A 15,386-nucleotide genomic window follows, 5' to 3' on the forward strand; every position below is an offset into this window, starting at 1 on the left:
GTAACTTATTTCCTAACGTCAGGATGGGTTACATGTTTGTAATGAATTTAGTACTTGATTCAATTAAGGACAATTCTCATTAAATTTTGAGAGGTTATGGTAGACAGTATCATTTCTTCATTTATGATGCATGGCATTATTAGACATTCGTAGTATTTGAAGGTATATGTTCATTGGATGTGATTGGAGGATACTGGTTATTGTTGGATAGTTAGGTTGGATTGGTTTAGTTGTTTCTTGTAGTGGACTATGTTGGTTGCAGTTTAAGTGTTCAGGCAATGGAGTTTGGAATTGTTCATTCAATTATAAGTGGTTGTTTGAAATTACTCATTCAATTATAAGTGTTGATTTCGATTTCTTTTTTTTTTTTACATAAGGGAGGAATGTTGAGGTAATTTGTGGCCGATATTGCAGATGTGTGCAGATTTGCGATATTGGAGTGTACAACTTAACTTCTACGGCAACTGAGCATCATTAGCACGTGGTTCTTGTGGCAATTATATGACCATACGGTAGTTACTATTCAGTTGAGCAGGAACCTTAAATTTAATTGGGGTCGATTAGGATATCTAAGATTTACCTGAAAATTAATTCAAACTTAAATTGAAACTGATCTTGTGTGAACTTTGTCTCCTAACCTAGCTTATATGGATTCTATAAGGAGTCATTTGAGGCATGTAATTCAAAAATTTTGGCTTGAATAAACTTTTACTTTTCAAGTTTTCAATTTTATTAAGTGCAACTTGAATATATAATTTCTTTGAGTGCTATACCTGATTTTGTGGAGGTCATCTACGCTTTTTTTAATTATTTTTATTAAGTTGTTCCTTGTTCCATTTTATGATTTCCTCTGCATAATTTAATACTGTTGTTTAGTGCTTTCAATTTTAATAAAAAAATGACAAGTTAAAAAACTTGTGGAAATCAATTTAATCTGCTGAATTTATTTTATGTGCTTCCAATTTCTTGCTGAAACTGATGAGGACATCCGACCGTGAAAGTTTATCAGAGGAGTCAAAGATCGACGACCATGATTATACCACTTTATTTTGAGTTATTATTTATATTTTGATTTATTTATGCATTTTTCCGTTTTTACCCTCTCACTTGAGGGAGAAGACCTATGTGACTCCAAGGGCACTTTTGTCATTTGTCTTATTATTGTATTTTGGCTATTTATAGCCCCCTTCTCTTCTTTTTGAGGGACGGGTGATTATTAAGAAAAAAAGTATGCACTCTTATTCTTAAGAGCTTTGAGAATTCTTATGAGAGTTGAAGTCCCTAGGTGAGGAAAATGTACTACCCACCAGCCGCAGGAAGCGTCCGGGCTCGTTGTTTGAAGTCCCTAGGTGAGGGCAAAGCACTACCCATTAGCCGTAGGAAGCGTCCGAGCTCATGGTTTATCTTCTCTGCCACTTCCCCATCCCTCCTAGCCGTCGACCCCTCCTCCTCTCTCCCTCTCTTGGCCAAAATTCCCCACCTTAGCCCTAGGCCGAACCCCATCCTCCCTTCTCTCTCTTGGCCGAATCCCCACACCCAAAACCACTCCTCTCCTCCTCCCAACCGCCGGTCACAAGGCCTCCCCACCTCTTCCTCATAGCCGCCAACCACCCCTAACCCTAATCCTAAATCGTTGGCCCCAATCATCCCTCCAAAGCCTCCAAAATTCAAATCCCTAAATCGGTTACTTTCCATATGTGATGAATCTAAATTATGAGAGTTATAATTTTAGATTTCAATTCAATCCGAATTTGAAATTCTTTCCTAAATTAATAGGAGTTATACTTGGAAAGCCCCTCCAATAAAGGCATTTTAAATTTGAATTTAAATTAGAGAGATAATTTATATTAAATTCTCTTTCCTAATTTAAATTGACTTAAATTGGAAACTCAATTAAATCCCCTAATCTCCTCCAATCTTCTTTAATACATGTGAGCCCCTCCCCTTCCCCTCTTCCTAATTAGGAGGCCCATTAAAGCCAAAACCACTCCTCTCCTCCTGCCAACCCCCGGTCACAAGGCCTCCCCACCTCTTCTTCATAGCCGCCGACCACCCCTAACCCTAATCCTAAATTATTGGCCCCAATCATCCCTCCTTTGCCTCCAAAATTCAAATCCCTAAATTGGTTACTTTCCATATGTGATGAATCTAAATTATGAGAGTTATAATTTTAGATTTCAATTCAATCCGAATTTGAAATTCTTTCCTAAATTAATAGGAGTTATACTTGGAAAGCCCCTCCAATAAAGGCATTTTAAATTTGAATTTAAATTAGAGAGATAATTTATATTAAATTCTCTTTCCTAATTTAAATTGACTAAAATTGGAAACTCAATTAAATCCCCTAATCTCCTCCAATCTTCTTTAATACATGTGAGCTCCTCCCCTTCCCCTCTTCCTAATTAGGAGGCCCATTAAAGCCAAAACCACTCCTCTCCTCCTCCCAACCGCCGGTCACAAGGCCTCCCCACCTCTTCCTCATAGCCGCCGACCACCCCTAACCCTAATCCTAAATTATTGGCCCCAATCATCCCTCCTTTGCCTCCAAAATTCAAATCCCTAAATTGGTTACTTTCCATATGTGATGAATCTAAATTATGAGAGTTATAATTTTAGATTTCAATTCAATCCGAATTTGAAATTCTTTCCTAAATTAATAGGAGTTATACTTGGAAAGCCCCTCCAATAAAGGCATTTTAAATTTGAATCTAAATTGGAGAGATAATTTATATTAAATTCTCTTTTTTAATTTAAGTTAGCTTAGATGGAAAATTTAATTAAATCCCCTCCAATATTCTTTAATGCATGTGGGCCCCTCCCCTTTCCCTCTTGGCCCCCACTCCTCTCTCTCTCTCTCATCTAATTAGTAGGCCATTAAAGCTCCCTAATTAAGTCATCAATTCCCCAATTACCTCCACCCTTTTGGCTAAAATTAATTTCATAAATTTTGAATTTGCTTCCCTCTCAATTCAAAATCAAAGTTTATAAAATCTGATTTTAAATTCTTTAAAATCTGATATTATTTTCCTTAAATAGATGGGTTAAATTAGGAAAGGCCCCACCATTCAAATTAATTTAAATTTTGAAAATGAGATACTCTAAATTTTCTTTCATAATTTAAATTTTCAAATTTAGCAACCCCTCTTAATCACTCAATTAAATCTCCATCTAAATCTCCTTTCCTAATTTAAATTTCAAAACTTAGCAACCCCTCTTAATCAATCAATTAAATCTCCATCAAGGCATCGGCCCACCCTTCCTCCCTCCTTTAATTGGAGAAGATTCAAATTCAAACTCTTCCCTCCTCTCCAAACATTAAAATCTGAAATTAAATTTCAAATTTTGAATTGTCCAACCATGGCTAACTTGGTTCTACATCAGAAACTCTATGCTATTTTTTTCATTTCTATATCCATTAAAAAAAAATAAGTTGTTGGATTAATTGAAAACTTAAGATCTATTAATCAACAATTCTTCCTTACAAGAAAGCATACTACTAATCATATGACTTGCATTCAGAAACCATAACCCTGAATCATCTCGCATCAAATTGGTATCACATATTTAGGATGTGTTAAAATGTTACTTAGAAATAGAGCTAATAACCAAAATACTTAAAAAAAACATGAAAAGAATGAAATTTTAACAACTTTATGAACAAAATTGACTGAGTTTTTAAACAAATGAAATTGTTAATATAATGACATTAGCATGGTTAAAGCATGAATCGATACATTGGAAACTAATCAAATTAGTGCGCATAAATTAGAAGTAGACTCCAATCAAAATGAAGAACCAATTCATTTAAATGTTAATTCTAGAAGGAAGCAAAGTAAAAAAAAGCTAGAAAAATCAAGGTATAATAATGATATTTATGTAAATTATATATGCCAAAATTTTTAAATAGATGATATATCTAAAAAAGTAAAAAAATAAAAATACACACAACCTACACCTCAAACCCCATTTCATTCGGAGACGATAAGAAAAAGATTTAAAACCTATTTTTCCCCATCTTTCAAATTCCACACGTCAATTGATCGAGATGTGGATTTAGGATAATAAAGATTCAAGACCCACTAAGGCGTGGGTTTAGAATTACAGCTGTTGATATGGGCTTTTGAAAATATTTCAATTGGACATTTAATTGAAAATTTTACATTATAGGCTTATGGGTTTCACAAAATAATAATAATAATCAAAATATATCCTATAAAACCTTTTTTTCATTAAAACCTAAAAGATACAATCCCCAGTTCTACCACATGCCCTGATTCCACTCACCGCATGCAGAGCCACAACTCACGATGGTTCTGTCATTTGTTTATCATTGCTCCTCGCCCTTCTGATAAACAATTGAAGATGAACCTATGGTGACCTTTCATGGCTTTAATATAAAAATAAATGTGGTTTTCATACATTTGACTACATGAAATAGTTCTTTAATTTTTTTTAGTTGGAGTATTTTATTTAAAGATTTTAAAATCAATTACTTTAGATTTTTTTAATGTTCTACTAATCCTTTGTAATCTACAATGGTAAAATTTGTTTTTAAAAGAAAATATATTGCATGAAAGTATGAGACTCATGTTGATCAAAGGTAATTTTTACAGCAAAATTATCACAAGAGAAATTAAAATAATAAATGATCATCTTGCTTAAACTCATAGGAATGTGGGACAATGTGAGAAAGTTCCAAATTAAGCTAAATGAGAGATATCACGCTATTTGAATGTTTCTATATAAAGGCAAAGCATCAACACCAACAAGATATAGATGAAATGATTGAAGATGGATCATATTAGGGTTATTCTCATTCTAGTCCTACTAGTGGCACTGATAGTATATTGATTTTCACTAGAGGAATTTGAGATCCTATGGATTAATTTATTGAAGATTTATGACTTGCAGTTAAAGAACGAAGCCAAAATATCTCACTAGTGTCCTACAAATAATAAAATAAAGTTTGTATGGATGTTGAAAGAGTTTTCATAAAAATTAGATTTAATTTAATGTTATCAGGACTCCTTCCTTTTTCAGTATAGCACGCTCCATAGAGAACTATAGTCGAGGATTGAAAACTCCAAGCATGCATAAGCATCAAACATAAGAACTAAAAGAAGTGAATACTTTTGATTAGATAGTTCAAAAAATTTAGAATACACAGGCACAAATAGGGATTTTGATACTATCAGACGGTTGACAAGAAATAAGAGGTTGAGGTTTGATCAATTTTCTAGTCAACACTAATAATAGAATGGTGTTTTTATAATGAGTTGATGAATCTAAGCTTATTAAACATGCACCATTGTTAATTTAAACTTATGTTTAAGTTTGTTAAAATTTGTAATTAATGTTATTCTAATTTTATTTTTTAAACTTTCAGAGCACTGCTAGATGCACTTTGGAGATGAAATACTATAATTAAAAATGTTTGCAATCATAGTCTTAAGCCGAATAGATTTAGTTTCTATATGTGAATGAAATTGGAGCACATTCAATAAAGTACATAAAATGAGAGCAAATTGTTTGGCAGTGGATAGGATGAAAAACTTCATTTATGTCATATACAATAAGAAATTAAAAAATAGAAATATCAAATTAACATCACGCAAAAATGATGATGATCCTTTAATTATTGATAATTTGTCAACAGAGATGATAGGTGGTTAACCAAAATAAGAAAGGTAATAAAGAAAGTGATGTTGGATCAGATAATAATGAAGACATTGATATTTATGTTGCAAAAATAATAGAAGTTAGTAGAAATTAGCAAAAAGATTCACCAAACACAAATAAGGTCCAACGTAAAATACCTTCAAAAATTGGTAAAATATATTCATTATGAAATATGTAATAAATTATTATTAAATATTTCCTTGTTATGAGGGCACTTATTATAATAATCTTGATGTAGGAAATAAAAAAGTGAAAGTGTTGGATGATGAAGAAAATGAACAGCCACACGAGTGCTAGGATGCCAATAGAGCTATTAGATATCGCGAATATTCTTTAAACGATCATGTTAGTGATGATCAATGCTGATAATGATGATGTTAATTTTTAGGGCATAAAAGACTTCTTTCAAAATCTAGTTGTATCTTAGGTCACTAATTTTTATATTTTTTGAACTTGGAACTTTTATTAAATTTTTTGAACTTTGTGTTCTTCCTTGTGATATGTATTTTATGAATTAAGGTTATGTTTTTTATGGTGTTTTTTTTTTAAAGATTCTTTTAATGTTCTTAATTCAAAAAAAAACATACATGGATTCAATTTGAAACCTAAGTTTCAATTTAATTGAGGAAATCTTCTTGATCCCCAATATAATTTTTTTTAAACCTTGGTTAAAATTGAAGTATTTACCCATGGTGATAAATTTGATCCTAAGGCATTTACTGAACCTACAAAATCTTGGTCCGAAAAGCAAAAGACCTTTTTCTATATTTTTTCATCAAGGATGATAAAAATGCAGGACAATAAAAAGTACCCTTCTAGAATAACCAGGCTGGAAGATTGATTTCCTTTGCCTGCCTATGCTCCATCCAATATTCTCCAGAATTGAATTTCTCATCCGATTCTGACATCAAGCCTCCGCCTAGCAACAGGGGCTTCAGCTTTATGCTCATTTATTACACCTTCCAACTTAGCTAGTCTTCCAAAAGCTCCTTCGACATTCTTTCCCATTAAGACTTGCACCCTATCATGCATCCAACAAATTGCAAACTTTTTATCCATTTTATCATAGTTATTAATTAACATCATCAAACCTGGACTGATGCATTTTGATGATAACTGAAGCATCCATGATCTAATAGGCAGACAAAGGAAATCAATTTATTACTCCTTTCTATGCCTACTATTCTGAATATCAATATGCAAGCATTCCTACAATGGGCTTCATGTCCGCATACATCAAACTCCAGCAACAGCAAAGTTTATATAACGCTAGTAGCAACCCCTTTCAAACCCTTCCGATATAGTTTGTTTTCTATCCAAATGCCTTAAAAATCAAATTTTGATTTCATACGAACTGGCATAATCAAGTTACATCTCATCAGGTTAATACTAGAACTGGCATCAACTAAAATATTTTACAAGTTAAATTACTTAAATTGCATATTTTTAGTAGCATTCATTCAAAACTTTCATCAATCCTTTGGATAGATAATTAAAAAAAAAAGACACTATCAATCCACAAAAATAAAAAACTATAAATGCTGATGGCATTGGAAGGCCTTTCAACTCATGAGCAGACATTTTGTATAGACTGGACTATGATTACTTAGGTTGGGAAGGAGATGCTGTTTTTAAAAAACTAATTATATTTACATTTTTTTGTCTTGATTCAATTGTAATGAAGTAAATTGAGTTTAAATTTTGTGCTTAAGAATATTAAAGTTCTAACTTTTTAATATTGAATTCAATGAAATTATTTTTTTAGAAACAATAAAATATGTATTTCAATCATTCAACTCTTTTCATCAATATAATAAACAAAGTATGCATTCTGCTCGAGAGCTGTTCATGTTAGCTGCTCAAGTAACCTATTGTCTCCACTTCTCCTAGTATGCACAGGAAAACTAATGATCAAGACCTAACTCCCTTCTCTTGCAACCCATCATCTAATCTCGACTTCACCTAGTGTGTTAACTTGTAATGGCTTCTCCTAATTTCGGCTAGGTTAAGTAATTAGAGATTGTAATGAAAAAAAATTGTACAAAAAAACAGCTTCCCAAAACGTCTTATATCTATGATTCAGCCGTGATATTTTTGCCTCATGCCATAACATTGTCATCAAATTCAACCTAGATTTTAATAGTAGGGCTACTTTGGCTCCTATTTAACAAGTCAAGGGAATAAATTAAACATTTTATGTAATCTGCAACTAGAATGGCCCCACCAAATAGTATATTTAATTATCAACTACATGAAGAAAATTACAATGCAAGAAAAATGTAGCTGGATAATTATTAAATTTAAGATGCACAAAATGAATATGATGAGGACATCCATAGGAGATTTCGGCACACTTACCATCGGAGGGGTTGTCGAGCGACGGCCATGATTCATAGTCTTTATTTTTGATGTTTTATTTTATTCATGTCATTTATATTTCATGTTTTCCATTTATACCCCTGTGAGGGAGTTAGTGCTTATTGTAGCCCAAGGGCAATGTCGTCTTTATGATTTTTATTTTCAGATGGCCTATCTATAGGCTTAGTCATTGTATTTGAGTTTAATTTTGATGAATGAAAATTTTACTCTTATGTTCTCTTTGTGAGTTCCTTTCTCCTAGATCTCTTAGTGAGTTCGTCGAAGAAGATAGATCTCTTTGTGAGTTCTAGATTTTCGTTCAAGCCTTCTTAGTGGAACTTCGGATTGAACATAATTGAGGTTAGTGAATCCGTGGCCAATCGAATCCCTAGAAAAATTTTCCCTTTCTTCCCTCCCAAGCTACTTGCCGCCGCCCCTCCCTAGACCTCCAAACCCGACGGCCTGCAGCCCAGCCACCCACTGGCCACCCGCTGGCTCCACCTTGCCGCTGACTCCTCCCCTAGTTCTCCCCTTTGGATTTCAAATTCTCCTCTCTTAATTGCTTTCCTAATTAAGCCGTATTAAATTTGGAAAGTCAATTAATAGGAGTTACACATATTTGAAATTCAAATTCAACTCCCCTCATAATTTCATTTGAATTTGGGAGTTACTTAAGACAATCAAATTCTGAAATTAAATTCATATTTTTGATTAGTTTTCTTTAACTCCTTGTGATCCCCACTTGTTTAAATTCTCAAGCCCTCTCACCACTATACATGGCCGGCCCCTCTCCCCTCTCTCTCCCCTATTAATTCTCTTTTAATACACCCTTATTTCTTTCCCTCCTTGACTAATTTCAAGTTTGAAATTCTGAAACTGAAATTAAGTCATCCATAATTTAGGAAATCTGAGTTAAAATTCAGATTTGTGTTTATTCCCCCCATAGCCTCACCCGCCCCCTCTTCCTCCCAAGCCGTGACTTCCCTCCCTCTCCCTAGCTCACGGCAAGCTCTCCCACCACCCTCTTTCTTCTTCCCTACTCAATCCCACAATGCATGGCGGATCCCGAGCTTGAGAGCGGTTTGGTTTTCGACATCTACGGAGACATTCACCTCACCCGTTCACCGTTCTTCAACGTTGGATTTGGCTCTAACGACACGGTTGAAGATTATTTGAACCGCATCCTTCCAACTCTCGTGGACGTCATAGACGACCAATTCCAAGACTACGACTGGACCATCAACGGACATCCACCCGCTTCCCCACCTTCATTGCCATCGCTTCCCTCGCCACCACTACGGTCTGCGTCGTCTACCTTGGAGTGATCTCGTTTCTCGTATGGTTCTTCTTTCTCCGACAATCCTAGAAGTAGAAGAGTGACTTTGAGCCTCAAGGTGAGACGATTACTTTGTTAACCGACGGATTCTAGTTGGCTAATCATTTCATTACGTTTGCTTAAGTTGTTATTTTAAGGAACTTACAAATTTAGCTGTAACGGATTGCCTAATGCATTGTTGACTTCTTAGATCTTTCTTGAGTTTTCAATTTTGAGAAGTTTTAAATTTATTTTTATCATTACTCCAACAAATTTTATTAATTTCTAAATAAATAATTCCTGGTTTCACATCATGGCTAGCATGCTTTACATGTGCTAGAAGTCATCATAGGAAGCTATCTACATATTTCCCTACTTGTTTGCAAGCATTACATCATCCTAGCATTTCATTCCCTAGTGTGTTTTTGCTGTCCAGTAAAAATTCTACATGTTTTTATCTTATTAAGCAAGCATATTACATGTCATTACAACTCGCCCAATCGCTTAGGACACTTGCCAAACTAGAAAACCTTGCTGTCCATAATTTTTCCTGCACTGTTTAGGGACATTTAGGTGACCCTAAATCTGTCATAAGTTGCTGTCCACTCGTCAAAACCCGCCCTTAACACTTAGACACCTTAGGCCCTTGCTGTAGGTTGCTGTCCACAACATTTCAGCATCATATAGAGGCATTAGGAGCATTTTACCTTAGCGTCTAGGTGCTGTCCACCACCCCGGTACTTCCCCTAGCAACCCCTAGCCTCCACCCATGGATCCGGAACATATACAGGCAACTCTAGACCTCATAGTGGGCCAATTGGGAACTATTACGCAGCAAATCCGCAACACCCAACGGACTTAGCAGACTTTAGGCGCCAAACAAGTGATCGACTGGATAACATAGAGCGCATAGGAAACCCCGGTATTTACACCCCTTCTAGGCCGCATTCACCTTATGGTGATGACACCATAACCAATCATGGACTACAACGAGATCAATACCGTCATAACCCTAGACCAAATCAGGACACCTTAGGAAATGAGACCCCGTGGAGAGATAATGATGCTTAATTGCTTAAGACATTAAAATTGATGTCCCAACATACGATGGAACCCTTGACCCTCAAGTTTTCTTGGATTGGCTTAAAGCGATGGATAGTTATTTCAAATGGTACAACAATTCGGAAGGTAGGAAAGTTAGGTTCGCCGAAATGAAACTCACTGGTCGAGCCAACCTGTACTGGACCAATTTAGAAAATATGCATGAGGCTCGAGGCGAACATCCCATCACCGACTGGAGAACTATGAAGCAAGAACTTAGGAGAAAATACCTCCATCCGTCCTACTACCCCAAGCTCCTAAATAAATGGAATAGGCTGACCCAGGGTAGCAAGCCCGTTAAAGAATACATCTCAGCATTCGACGATTTTCTGATCCATTGCAATGGCGAAGAATCTGCTACCCCACACAAATCCTGTTCATGTTTAGAGCTGGCCTTAGGGAAGATCTCCGAACTGAACTTTTTGCGAGAGGAATAGACACGTTAGAGGCAGCCTGCAGTCTAGTTCTCGAACTCGAGGAGTCTAGTACCCACTCCCACACTAAGCATTTTGACTCCTGCTCACTTCGTATAGAACCTCATCCGGACAACCCCAAAACCGACCCACTGCTAGTTCAGCCCCACCTCGCCTGGACTTTATAGGTAAAGCCCCCGAACGTGACACTCCCAAAGCCACTTCAGGAACCAAGTGTTATAGGTGTCATGGGTATGGGTACATTGCATCGCAATGTTCTAGCCCCTACAAGGTCACCATAATTGAAGAAGTGGATGAAGATGAGGACGAACCTGAAACAGATATAGTTCATCGTGTTGATGAGGAAGAAGACTCTTTCACTGAGGATGAACATGTTGCCTTGCAAGTCGTTAGATGTGCGTTGTCCCAACCGAAACCGAGTGATGATTGGCGAAGGACCTCCATTTTCCATACCTTTACTAAGATTGGAGAAAAGAGCTGCAAAGTTATCGTCGACAGTGGAAGTTGTATCAATGCAGTCTCTTCGGCTATGATTTTCAAACTTAACCTCAAGATAACACCCCACCCAAATTCGTATAAGGTCTCTTGGATAAACTCGACTACCATAGAAATTAAGGATCGGATCCTTATTCCTATAGAATTTGTGGGATATCAGGAAAATATTTGGTGTGATGTTTTGACTATGAAAAGATTTGGTGTGATGTTTTGACTATGGACGTAGGTCAAATTATCCTTGGTCGTCCGTGGTTATTTGATAACGACGTTCATATTTATGGGAGAACAAACACCTGCGTGTTTGAGCATAACGGGAAGAAGATCAAGTTAATACCTTCACAACCTAAACCCCCTAAGACGGAAGCCAAGCCTACCCCAGCCAAACAAAACAAAGGGCTACACCTCATGACTGCAAAGGAAGTAGAAGATGAGATTAACTAAGGAACCACCATGTACGCCCTAGTGGCTCGAGAAGCCAATGAAGAAGTAGGTGAACCCATTCCTGAAGAGGTCCATCCACTCCTTAAAACCTTTTCTGATGTATTCCCTGAAGACTTACCTAACCAACTACCCCCTCTACGTAACTTACAACTCGCGATAGATCTAGTACCCGGAGCTTCCTTACCAAACCTTCCTCACCACCGTATAACCCAACTGAACATGCTGAACTGAAGAAACAAATAGATGAACTCCTGCAACGAGGATTCATCAAAGAGAGCCTTAGCCCGTGTGCTGTCCCTGCACTGCTAACTCCCAAGAAGGATGGCTCATGGCGAATGTGTGTCGATAGCCGTGCTATCAACAAGATTACTGTCAAGTATAGGTTCCCCATTCCCCGACTGGATGACAGGTTAGACATGATGACCGGAGCCACCCTCTTTTCCAAGATTGATCTTAAGAGTGGCTACCATTAGATTAGAATTCGTCCGGTAGATGAGTGGAGGACTGCGTTCAAAACGAAAGAGGGACTTTACGAATGGACTGTAATGCCTTTTGGTCTGAGTAACGCTCCAAGTACCTTTATGAGAGTCATGACTCAAGTCCTCAGACCCTTTTTAGGAAAATTCGTAGTAGTTTACTTTGACGACATTTTAATCTATAGCACTTCGGTGGATCAACATCTCAATCATCTAACACAAGTTTCTGAAGTCCTGAGGAAAGAATAGCTATTTGCTAATCCTGCCAAATGTAAATGGCTTACCAATAGTGTGACTTTCCTTGGATTTATCATATCCAATCAAGGAATATCTGCGGACCCAGAAAATGTACGAGCTATAAATGAGTGGCCAGAACCCAAGAATATTAGAGATGTTAGAAGTTTTAACGGATTTGCCACATTTTATCGGAGGTTTATTCAAAATTTTAGCACACCATTATAGCACCAATAACGGATTGCCTTAAGAAAGGAGAACTTCATTAGACTATACCAGCAACTAAGGCCTTTGAGGAAATTAAGAAACGAATGATGGAAGCCCCGATTTTTCTAAAGTTTTTTAGGTGACCTGTGACGCATCAGGAATTGGCATAGGTGGAGTCCTATCTCAAGAGGGACACCCAGTTGCTTACTTTAGCGAGAAACTGAATGACATTAGACAACGGTATTCCACCTACGACAAGGAATTTTATGCTATCATTCAATCTCTTAGGTATTGGCGGCACTACCTCCTGCCTCAAGAATTTGTTATCTTTTCGGATCATGAGGCTTTGCAGTACATTAATTCTCAAAAGAAACTCAATGCCAGGCAAGGCCGTTAGGTCGAATTCCTCCAAGAATACACTTACACAATTAGACATAAGGTCGGAGCTGAGAATAAAGTAGCAGATGCTTTGAGTCGTCGAGTAATGGTCACTAGAGAAATGAGAACGGAAGTTGTTGGATTCGAACGTATCAAAGAAGATTATAAGGACTGCCCTGATTTTAAAGAAGCATATTTATCACTAACGACTGGAAGTAAACAAATTGTAGATGATTTCTTGTTGGAAGATGATTATTTATTTAAGTCTCACAAGTTATGTATTCCCAACACATCATTTCTTGAATTCCTCGTTTGGGAGCTACACGCTGGAGGCTTAGATGGGCATTTTGGGCAAGCAAAGACCATTGCAACAGTTGAACATAGATTTTTTGGCCCAGCCTCAAGCAGGATGTTAGTAGATTGATCAAACGATGTCATACCTGCCAATTAGCCAAGCAAAGAAAGCAGAACACCGGCCTCTACACACCACTTCCCGTCCCAAACTGCCCATTGCAAGATATTAGTATGGACTTTGTTTTAGGCCTACCCAAAACCGTTAGGAAGCACGATTATGTCTGTGTAGTAATAGATCGCTTCTCTAAGATGGCTCATTTCCTCCTATATGCCAAAACGTTCGATGCCTCTAGGATTGCCAAGTTATACTTTGATGAAATTGTCAGACTTCATGGACTCCCAAAAACAATTGTGTCAGATCAAGATGTGAAATTTACGAGTTATTTTTAGAAAACTTTATGGCTTAAGATGGGTACTAAACTGCAGTTATCCACCACTTTTCACCCACAAACGGATGGTCAAACAAAAGTGTTCAATAGGAGCCTTGGGAACCTTCTTAGGACTTTAGTAGGTGAGCACATTAGAGATTGGGATTCTAACCTGCCTATTGCCGAATTTGTTTATAATGATTCTGTTAATTAGACCACAGGCATGAGTCCAGCTGAGATTATATACGGATACCAACCTAGGCAATCGATAGATTTAATCCCAATGAGCCCTAAGCTTAGAGTGTCAGAGTCTGCATCCGCATTTGCATCACATCTTCAGGAATTGCATCAACAGATTAATAAAAGAATTGCACAAAGTAATAATAAATATAAACTTAATGCTGATCTTAAGCGACGATTCAAGGAGTTCGAAGTTGGAGACTATGTCATGGTTCGGATTCGTCTGGAACAGTTTCTGACAGGGGATGTAAAGAAATTACATGCTAAAAGCGCGGGACCCTTCAAAATAACTTCCAAAATAAACAGTAATGTCTATGTATGACCTTCCAGAAGGTTTCAACATGAATCTCACATTTAACATTAAGGGTCTAGTAGCCTTTGATGGCCCTGATTTTAACCCTGAAAATCCACTAAATATTGAACCTTGTGAGCCCATACCAAGTGAGATCCCAAGCCTACCTCCACTCCCCAAAATTCCCACATTACCTAATACGGAGAAGATAGAAACTATACTCAGTAATGAGATCATTTCCACTAGGGATGGCAGGCGCCGAAGATACCTAGTTCGTTGGAAAGGAAAGCCAGAGACGGAGAATACATGGCTGGAGCGTGATAAGATACAGAGGCTGGATCCTGACCTTCTGGAGCTGTACGAGAGTTCTCATGACCCTTGCTCGACAGGGTCGAGCTTCCTCCCACCTGGGGAGAATGATGAGGACATCCATAGGAGATTTCGGCACACTTACCATCGGAGGGGTCGTCGAGCGACGGCCATGATTAATAGTCTTTATTTTTATGTTTTATTTTATTCATGTCATTTATATTTCATGTTTTCCATTTGGACCCCTATGAGGAGTTAGTGCTTATTGTAGCTCAAGGGCAATATCGTCTTTATGGTTTTTATTTTCGAATGGCCTATCTATAGGCTTAGTCATTGTATTTGAGTTTAGTTTTGATGAATGAAAATTTTACTCTTATGTTCTCTTTGTGAGTTTCTTTCTCCTAGATCTCTTAGTGAGTTCGTCAGAGAAGATAGATCTCTTTGTGGCTTCTAGATTTTCGTTCAAGCCTTCTTTGTGGAACTTCAGATTGAATATAATTGAGGTGAGTGAATCCGTGGCCAATCGAATCCCTAGAAAAATTTTTCCTTTCTTCCCTCCCTGGCTACTTGCCGCCGACCCTCCCTGGACCTCCAAACCCGACGGCCTGCAGCCCAGCCACCCGCCGGCCAGCAACCCGCGCCCCCCAACCCCGACGGCCTGCAGCCCAGCCACCCGCCTGCCGGCCACCCGCTGGCTTCACCTTG

At 37.3% G+C, this 15,386-nt stretch overlaps 1 protein-coding gene across 1 annotated transcript in view; it reads right to left on the minus strand.

The window, feature by feature from the left end:
- LOC110100341 (mediator of RNA polymerase II transcription subunit 14) overlaps positions 1 to 15,386 on the minus strand; it is a 52,305-nt gene that overhangs the window by 6,444 nt on the left and 30,475 nt on the right. The gene's annotated exons all lie outside the window — the stretch shown is intronic.

The sequence above is a fragment of the Dendrobium catenatum genome, unplaced genomic scaffold, assembly GCF_001605985.2.
Source record: "Dendrobium catenatum unplaced genomic scaffold, ASM160598v2 fragScaff_scaffold_188, whole genome shotgun sequence".
Classification (NCBI taxonomy): Eukaryota; Viridiplantae; Streptophyta; class Magnoliopsida; order Asparagales; family Orchidaceae; genus Dendrobium; species Dendrobium catenatum.